The sequence below is a fragment of the Vicia villosa genome, linkage group LG1 (assembly GCF_029867415.1).
Source record: "Vicia villosa cultivar HV-30 ecotype Madison, WI linkage group LG1, Vvil1.0, whole genome shotgun sequence".
In the NCBI taxonomy this organism is placed as follows: Eukaryota; Viridiplantae; Streptophyta; class Magnoliopsida; order Fabales; family Fabaceae; genus Vicia; species Vicia villosa.
Genome location: NC_081180.1, coordinates 27,620,262 through 27,630,520, shown reverse-complemented (window position 1 = coordinate 27,630,520; position 10,259 = coordinate 27,620,262). Strand labels below are relative to the sequence as shown.

The 10,259-nt window shown below is 34.0% G+C and overlaps 1 long non-coding RNA gene across 1 annotated transcript; it reads left to right on the top strand.

Moving 5' to 3' along the window:
• Positions 1 to 6,726: 6,726 nt before the first annotated feature.
• LOC131603449 (uncharacterized) lies at positions 6,727 to 9,504 on the top strand. Its single transcript, XR_009284398.1, has 3 exons — positions 6,727 to 7,071; positions 7,153 to 8,746; positions 8,846 to 9,504. It is a non-coding gene; the product is annotated as an uncharacterized LOC131603449 (long non-coding RNA).
• The last annotated feature ends 755 nt before the right edge of the window (positions 9,505 to 10,259 follow it).

Sequence of the window (10,259 nt, the reverse complement as noted above, 5' to 3'; positions counted from 1 at the left end):
TCTGATGAGAAGCAAGGTTAACGATTTCTACACCTATTCTGTGAATATCAACTTGCTGAAACGCTGTTCAAATAAAAAGCTCAGAATCTTCATCTTCATCAAAGCCCACTACATTGCTGTTGTAATATATTAGTGAGATTAAGCTTAAACGTTAAGAGAAATATCACAGTTTGTGATTATAGCTTTTAAGAAGCAATTGTAATACTCTTAGAATTGATTACATTAAGTTGTAAGGAACTAGAGTGATCGTGTGGATCAGAATACTCTAGGAAGTCTTAGAGGTTATCTAAGCAGGTTGTAACTAGAGTGATCGTGTGGATCAGAATACTCTAGAAAGTCTTAGAGGGTATCTAAGCAGTTGTTCCTGGAGTGATCAGTGTGTGATCAGAAGACTCTGGAAGACTCTGGAGTAGTTTAGTTAACAACGAACCAGGATAAAAATAACTGTGCAATTTATTTTTATCTGTCAAGTTTTTTAAAGCTACACTTATTCAAACCCCCCCCCCCCCTTTCTAAGTGTTTTTCTATCCTTCATATGTTATTGGTAAACAATGTGTAACATATTTGTTTTAAATGTTGAAAGCTTTAATTGTTTGTGTTGTTCATGGTTATTTATGCATGTGTAATGGACTGAGTTCTAATGTATATTGAGGTTACCATTTAAAATGGTCTTAATTGTAATTTATTTGATGAGTTTATGCATTACATGACTCTGTCTCAAAGCAGTTTATTAGAAATTTTATCATGCCCACATGTATGTGAAGGAAATCTAGTGGAAGCATTCTTTTAGAGAAAGTTGGAAAATGGTTGGGTTTTATAGGAACAAGGTACTCTTGTAAGTTCTACAATACACTTTGAACATTTTTCAATCAAGAAAACAACAAGGGTCTTTCTTTCAATGAACCCTGATAGTGTAAAAATAATTATATAGCTTGTGCTGTTTCTATTGCATAATGGTAGTGGTACTACAAAACATGAAGGAACAACTTGCTTTGAAAGTTAGAAGCATCCAATGGAACTATGTAACCTTTTAGTCGGAATGTGTTAACCAACCAGGGTAAGATTAAGATATTAACTATTTTCATTCATAGTAGTGTTTTTTTCAAAATCTGAAATCCGGTGTTAAATTATTTTTACTAAAACAATTTATGCAACAAGATAGGGGTGAAATATACATTATGTTTGCATCTGGTTCCAATTCCAATGCCTTCCTTCGTCACCCGACATCTTCATGAGGCAACATTATGTATGAGGTGAAATATAATCCCTGTTTTACACATTCTGTTTCTGATTTTTGTCTGTTTCTTTTAGATTTTTAAAATTTAGATTTATGTTAGGTTTTTTCTTTACCCACTTCCTTATGGGGTCACTCCCAACGAAAACCCCATTTTACCCCTGCTTCGGAAATGCATTTTCGAAGTATTTTTTTTCTAAATTTTCCCAGACTTCGGAAGTGCACTTCCGAAAACACCAAATGGGAGGTGCATTTCCGAATTATGCAGAAGTCTCTTTTTTTTTATGGTTTTCTAATAGTCCCGTACGAAAGATATATTAGACGTATAATATATACAAAACCAAAAAGCCGAACAAAACAAACGACATATCAACGTAAAATACGAATATAATAAATAAAATTCAAATAATATATACAGACCGAGTCGAGTCATAGTGTGCGAAATATATAATCCAAATACAAAAAAAATAAACCCGAACCCCTACCTCCCTGGGACCTCCTCTGCCGCCTGTATGCCGCCGCACGACCCGCATCAGTGACGATCCTCTCCATCACGGCGACTGCCTCTGGACCGCTCCCGGGTAGCCCTCCTCCTGCTCCTCCTCCTCCCCGCGTGGAGGGTCAACATCCGGTACCTCCTCCGCCTCGTGCCTCCTCCTCCTCCTCATCCTCTCGCTGGCGGGAAGAAGATACCCGAGCCAGACGACTCCTCGACCCAGATGCAGAAGTACCCTCGTCCATCTGCACAGGAACTCACAAACGTCCCCGTCCCTGCCCCCGTCCCTAGGTCGACGCCAGCTGCGTCTCCTGCTCGCATCTAGCCGACGCAGTCTGGATCTCTCTACCCTGTCTGATGCATGTTGGATTGCCTGCCATGTTCCTGAAAACAATTGAAGTCAATAAGAATGCGAAACAATTGAAAAAACAAAAAAAAATCAATTATGGACCACTTCGGAAGTTCATTTTCGAAACTGGGAATGGAGGTGTTTTCGGAAATGAACTTCCGAAACACCCCTGCGAAGCAGTTTTCTGCAACTTCCATGGCAGACCCCAAAATCCAACTTCAAAACTAATTTTAATCTATCTAAACAAACTAAATAGGAGTACCAACCTACCCCAATATAATTTTCGCAAGTTCTAAACACCCTAATAGAGATACGAATCATGGATCTAAGAATTGAAAAAATTGATAAATTTACCACTAACAAAGATTGAGATGATTTAGGTTGAAATTGGGTCGCCTTTGGCAATCTCTGACTAGTTCACACACTTGCTTTTGCAGGAATTTTGAAGAGAGGAAGTTTGGAAGAAGATTTAGGGTAAAATGAATGGGGGAGAGGGATTGTTTTGCTTAATCTGCAAAACGCGCAGTATTTCGGAAATGCACTTCCGAAATGCTGTTTTCGGAAATGCATTTCCGAAATAAGACAAATTTTGAAAAAACAAGGTGCTTTCGGAGATGCATCTCCGAAAACACCATTTTTTTACATTTCGGAAATACATTTCCGAAGTAAGGGATATTTTGGGTTTTTCACCAGAGGTGACCGAGAGAGTAAGGAGGTGGGTAAAGAAATAATCTTTATGTTATCTGATTGTGGTTATGTTTGTGTATATCATAAATACATTTGCAAAAACTGGGATGAATCCATTTAAAGCATGACCCTAGTGCTTATAATGTGAATTCATGGAATGATGTTCTTTGAAATTGGGGTAAAATTGCTGGTGTTGTCTTTGATATGTTGCTGATGTTCTTTGCCATTTATCTAATTTGGTTGTCATATCTAAGCAAAAACACTTTGAGAACCATGTGTAGACAGACTGTATTGTACTTATCTTAATCTAGTTTATAAAAAAGCAGGATCAATGAATATGAAAGTTATGATTGGTTGTATTATGTTATTAAATTTATATTGGTTGTGTTAATGTGTGTCAATGTTAATGCATGTATTTATGTTCGCTATTTGAACAAATATTTATATAGATCAAAAAACTTAAATTTTATATGGTTCTTGTAAGTATTAAATTTTATTTTAGTAACTCTGGTTTGTTGTTATAATGTTACTAAATTTGGTTTAATTTTAAAATGATAATTTGGTTCAGTTTTAAAATGATAATTGAATTTTAATCAACTCAGATTTTGCCCAGATTTGAAGTAGGAAAATGTTAATCGTTAAGAAAATAGGAAAACAACATGGACAAAAATAAATCTCAACCATTCATTATAATCACCACCCCATGATCCCTATTAAAAAGGAAATTAAATTTAAAATAAATTAAAATTTTTCCTATAATATAATGGCACGTACTCATTCTTGCATTTTTTTTCTTTGATTTGTTTAGTAATAAATAGCATTACTCTTTGAAGTAATGAATGAGTTCAAATAACTCATATTTTTAATATAAAAATAATCAGAAATTTTGTAATATATTTTTTTTAAAAGTAAAATTTTGAAAAGCCTAATACTTGGGCCATCTAATAAAATATATATATATATATATATATATATATATATATATATATATATATATATATATATATATATATATATATTTGTCAAAAAAAAAAAGAGAATATTTGATCATATTTAAAATTGGCCTAAGATGTAAAAAAACTTGATTGATTTTTAAATTAGTTAACTGAATCTGAAAAAACCAAACTTTGAACTAGATGAAAATGTTTATGTATATCTCAATCGATGGTTAGGCCGATTTGTGGTTTTAGGCCCTACTTAATGAGATTGTTTATTACTCCTTATTGTCATACTCCAATTTTGTCCATCGATTAATAAATTAATTTGTTTACCAGACATTCGCATCATTTGCATATCATAGCATGCATTTCATCTCGAATAGTGCTTAAAATATCAACCAGAATAAACTTTCAGACCTACAGGCAATGGTTGAATTAATTCTCAAATGTACGTAAAATTAGCAGACAAATAGTTTCAAAATCCAACTTGCATACGTCAATTTTATTAATCTACGGTTCACGTAGTTTAACCTGACGTGCTCGTTTTATTTTTTCAAATCTTTTTGCGGTCGCATTTTGAACAACCTGAGCCTCTTTTAACCAGATATTTATTCTACAAAATTTGATTGAAACATGTCTGTTTTCCCAAAATATATTTCGCACAAATTATTTTAGTGCGTTTATTTTAATTTTTGGACCAAAATTTTTATTGGGTTTAAAGACGATGCACTGACAGTGTAAAAAAGTTTTACACCGTCATCCAATGAGAATATATCATTCTGTCATGTCATCTCAGTAATTTAAAAATAACAGTATGACTTGGTAGGATACATGACCCATTTTCTCATTTTTTTTATATAATAGGGAGGAGGGCCTAAGCCCAAAAAACAGAAAAACTAAACAAACACAACTCTAGGGTATGAAACCCCCTTCTTATCACGCTCAAAATTCTCAAAAAGCCAGGAAGGCATATCCCGATAAAAGGTATATCTAGACTTTGACTCCTTCCCATGCAGAGCCAATAGGTGAGCACAACCATTAGACTCCCTATAGACGTGGTGCACCTCCACACTCTCCAGCCTACGCATCCACTTGTGAATATTCCGAACCAAGTTGCACTTAGACGGCCTCTTAGTACCAATCTTCGTACTAATACCCACCGCTTCTTTAGAATCCGACTCAATTATCACTCTCTGATATCCATGCTCCATCACCATCTTCAGCCCATCATGAATTCCTCATAACTCTGCCATCAGCGGGCTACTAATCCCAACACACTTTGCAAAACCACCACACCACATACCCTCATCATTTCTAATAATCCCTCCACATCCTGAAACACCCTTATAAGAGTGAGCTCCATCCACATTAAGTTTGACAAACTCCTTTCTAGGCAAATTCCACTTAATCATTCTTTCAACCTTATTCCTTTCCATGATTTTAGAGTTGATAGCAGCAATATTATAACTTTCTATTCTGTTTGCAATCATCCCATGCATATCCCAAGGTCTCACAAAGCTAACATCATGACGCTCGCGATTTCGCCATTCCCAAATAGCATGGCACGCAGTGGCCCAGTAGCTGCACCAATCATCCTTCCCCTCGTCAATCACTTGAGTAGCAGTATCCATATTCAAATCTAACCAGTCCTGCAAATCATACTCATAGAAGCCATGCAACAAATTGTACGAAATTTTGTTCTCCCAATCCTTTTTAACCGAACTGCAATCTCTTAAAACATGCAACGTATTCTCATTATACCGGCCACAAAGGCCACAACACGTACTCCCCATCCCAAAGTGATGCATCCTTTCACCCGTAAGCAACCTATCGTGACGAAGCATCCAAACAAAGCAACGAACTCTTTCTGGCACCTTCAATATCCATATTCTTCTCCACCTTTGACTCTCTTCAGGGTCATTCACCTCCATTAAATACTTGTAAATGCTGCTAACTGTGAGTGATCCATCTTCCTTGGTGGCAACTTCAAAACTATCTGCACCATTGTCCATTTTCTCATTTTTATTTATTTTGAGTCATTTTATTTTATTTTTTCGGTTACAATAAATTAAATAGGATTAACTGCGTTTTCAGTTCAATTTTATTTTGATTATTAAAAATTATTGATTTTTATTTGATTAATTATTTTGATTTCATTTTAAATTTTTAATTCACCCAAAAGGGCTTTTGTGGGAATAAATAAAAAGGTGAAAATAAAGGTTGGAATTAGTCCTCACTCTCCCACGTAACCCACCATTCCATAATTTTCTCAGTCTTCCCCACACCCTGAGTTTCCTCATTCTCTAACATTCAAACTACCCACCCACGTACTCTCTCCATAGACCAAACCAACGTCTCTTCATTTTAAAATAACACCACACACCAATTCAATCACCATTAACACACTTGGTTTCACAAACCCAATCATACTTCACAAAGCTTTAAGAATTCAAAGAAAAACAACACAGCATTCAAAGTTGACGAGATGTAAGCAAAAGAAGAACAAAGCTAAAGAGACAAATCCGCAACCGTGACGACACCGCCCCAGCCACTGTCAACCTCCACCCATGTTGAGTTGTGTATGATTTGTTTGTGAGAATTTTGTATGATTTTGTTTGCTTTTAATATTATGAATCACTATCTTTGTGAGAGGTTATTACTGAAATTGTGATAGCATACATCACTACTAAAAAATCTAAAACGTGTAAGTGACGTCGTAAACCGGTCATAGCAAAAAAAAAAAATCTAAATTGTGTTATCCTAATGAATTGTCATTAATTAATTGTCATTGACTTTATGTTTGTATCCTTAATACCTTGGCCGGATTATCATGTCCACCTTAATTCAAGATTAAAATCAAGCAATTTCAAATATTTCTATAAACGAGTTGTGATTTTCAAAAGATTTTCACAATAAACTTGGATGCGAAAAAGGTTGGTTGAACACTGCTTGCTCCTTCAATTCCGAGTATTTAAAATAGTTGGTTGTTAGAATTTTTTTAATAAGTGAACCTTTCACATCATCTTTTTTCATAAGAAAAACTCGGATACTTTTTTGCGCCGCGACACCTATATATATTTTTAAAGAGTATAATAGATGAATCTCAAAGATAACTTCTGCAAAAGTTTTTTTAGGATTTTATAGCACAACAGCATGTTCATTTTGTGAAGAAATATTTTGGGCTGTATTAGTAAAATATAACTGGGCTGTTGGGTGCAGCTCACAAAGCCGACAATGCAATGAGCAGCGAAGAAATTTTGGGCACCCAAGGGTAAAAGAAGATCGATCATGCTTTTGCCTCATGAATTGATTATACAAATCTTAGTGAAGTTGCCGGTAAAGTCTCTTCTACGTTCCAAGTCTGATTGTAAGTTGTGGTTTTCTTTTATTTCTCATTATTCCCATTTTGCAAATTCACATTCTCAAATTAACTCTAACACCCTCGTAGAATTCTTTTGATAGATTTTTAAAGATTACCCCTGCAGTTTTGGGGCTAATTGACTATTAGCCAATTACTTTTACTCTAATTATAAATAAAATAGTAATTGAAATATTATAACTTTCATTTTAATTAAACAAACAAAAATATTAATCATTGTTCTTATTTCAAACGTAAATTGGAAGATGACATAGAATTGGAAAAGTAGATAAAATCAACCCTTTACTGGTGATATTCTCTCCACTACATTCTATGTTTCCTCACTACCAAAGAGACCAATGGAACAACCTTACTCATCTTTGTCAATTTTGTGACAATATCACTTTTACTAACCTTTTTGTTGATAGCCTTAATTCTAGTCACAGATTTAATAAGTTTGTCAACTCCGTTTTGGCGTTTATTTGGACTCACATTCAATCAACCTCAAGTTTATTATGGTAGACTTCATTTGACTTTCCAAAAATTGTCAAATGGCTCAATATTGTTGTTCAATGTCAAATGATAGCCGTTGACACGGAAAAACAATATTGAGTCATTTGACCATTTTTGGAAAGCCTAGTCGAAAAACAAAATAAAGGCTACTATAAGAAACTTCGAGAGTTAACAAGTATTGAATGTGAGTCCGCATCATCTCTCAAGGCCAAAACATAGTTGACAGACTTATTAAATCTACGACTAGAATTAAGGCTATAAACGACAATGTTAGGGAAGGTGATACTGTCACAAAATATCTAAAGATGAGTCCATCTCTTGCTCAATACGGCCTCTATGGTGGTCAGGAAAGATAGAATGCAGAGGAGAATTTTTTAGGGAAAATTTTTATCTACTTTTGCAATTTTACGTTGTCTTCCCATTTACTCTTGTTTCCGAAGGGAATTAGAACAATGATTAGGGTTTTTGTTTGTTTAATTAGAATAAAATTTTGTAACTCTAATCTTTCACTTATTATTTTATTTATAAGAGCAAAAATAATTGGCTAAGAGTTGATTAACTCTACAACTCAACTCATGAAGAATCTCTATCCATAGATTTTGAAGCATCACTTGACGATGACAATGCTTCTTTTTCACTCAACCTTCCAGAGGATTTTACAGGCTTTCAAATTAGAGGGTAGTGTAGAGGTTTCATACTTTTCTACAGTTCCTTAAACATCTACCGAATCCATCGATTGGAGATTATAAACAAATACTTTATCTCCTTTTGGTTCCAATTTAGACGTTGGATATTTCTATGGTTTTGGGTATGATGATTCAACCCATGATTATTTGGTTGTTTCAATGTCTCGCCTGGAGTTCTTCTCATTGAAATCTAATATATGAAAAGAAGTTGGGGTCCTTACTTCCCTTATACCTTCTAGGAGTATGAGCTCAAAGGTGGTTTGCTCTATAAGGGAGCTATTCATTGGTTGGCTTATCGTTATGATTTACAAAGTGATGTTATTGTTGCATTTAATTTAATGGAAATGAAACTTTTATATATGATTTTGCATTGTTATGGTAATCCTTTGGATAGTGGTTTGTGGATATATGGAGAATTTCTCAGCGTATACACTTTGAGTTATAGTAATGATCCAGTTGAATTATGGGCGATGAAAGAACACAAAGTGAGTTCCTCTTGGACTATGACTCTTGTTCATTCTATTGATATCTTTTGTCCATTGTGTTGTTATGTTGTACAAGAAGTGATGATATTATTGGAACAGATGGTGCAGATGGATTGGTGAAGTACGATAAAAGTGGACAGTGTCTGGAGCAACATTCTTATCCAAATTACGACCTTAGATGTGAATTGACTATCTTTAGTGAAGGCATCCCCAAAGTTGCAAAAATGGAACATGGCCATGAGTTCCTTCTTCTTTCTTTTTGCTTTTGAACTCTTCATTCTCAAATTCTGATTTTGTAGGATAAAAGGATAGAAAGTGCATTCAAACAAGTTTTTATGTCATTAACTAGAAATGGCTAGTTACCACAATGCCCTCCAACTAAGTAGTATTCACAAGGTTGCCATTTAGTTACTTCCTAACCAAAACCGTTTGATTCCAACTAATTAACTTAGTCCCTCTTAACATAAATAAACATGCGTTCTTCTAAATCATATGTTTGAATGGTTAATTATTTGTTTATTGGTAACATTGTCAGCTTTGTGTGATTCACTGTTATTTATGTATGAAGTTGGATTTATTCTAATATATGTTCTGATTACTGTTTGAAATTGTCTTATAAGGATGAGTTTATGCATGTTGACCAAGATCACAACTATATGACTTTGACTCAGCAATTTATTAAAAATTTGAGCATAACTGCATGTGTATTTGAATGATATTGAAGATTTTGTTCGCTAATTTCGGTGGACTATAATAATTTTCGTTGTTGTACTTTGTATTTCAAACAAAACAAAACAATAACCAACTTCAAACTAATGATACACGACCACTTATATGAATATTAATTTTTTAAATCAGAAAAAGCACCAAAACTAAAGGACCTCGTGAACCTAAATAGTGCTAGACTTACAACTTGGAGTTTTTTTTTATTGAAGTGTGATTTGAGTTATTGTATATCTTCTTTTGAAGTGAAAATATCTTTGGCCTCCCATTGAAATTTTATATTGTCTTTGCTGTTATTGTATCAAAAGTAGTTTCTTTTCCCTGCATGGTTTGATTGAAATTTTGTTTCACAAAAAGAGTGCATATTTCATTTTAGACTTAAATAGTTAGTTGGTCCCGGTAAGTTAGCGTGAAGTGTATATTTCATTTTAGGCTTAAATAGTTAGTTGGTCCCTGTAAGTTAGCGTGTTTTTGATTTTCGTCCCTGTATCTTATTTTTCTTGGGTATGATCCCTTAATATTAAAATCTTTTTGGTTTTAGTCCCTAAAGTTAAAATCCGAAGGAAACCTGCAGATTTTCCTGCGAATTTTAGTTTTAGGGACTAAGTCCAAAAGAAATTTAATATTTAAGGACTTTATCTAAGAAAAAAAAGATGGGGACAATTTATCTACCCATCACAAAAAGTTGGATAGTGTACATTCCGCAAATCACGTTGCATCATTTAGTTTTATCTTATTTAATTAATTATTAAATAGTATACTTTTGGTTGTTTCCAAAACATTTTACATT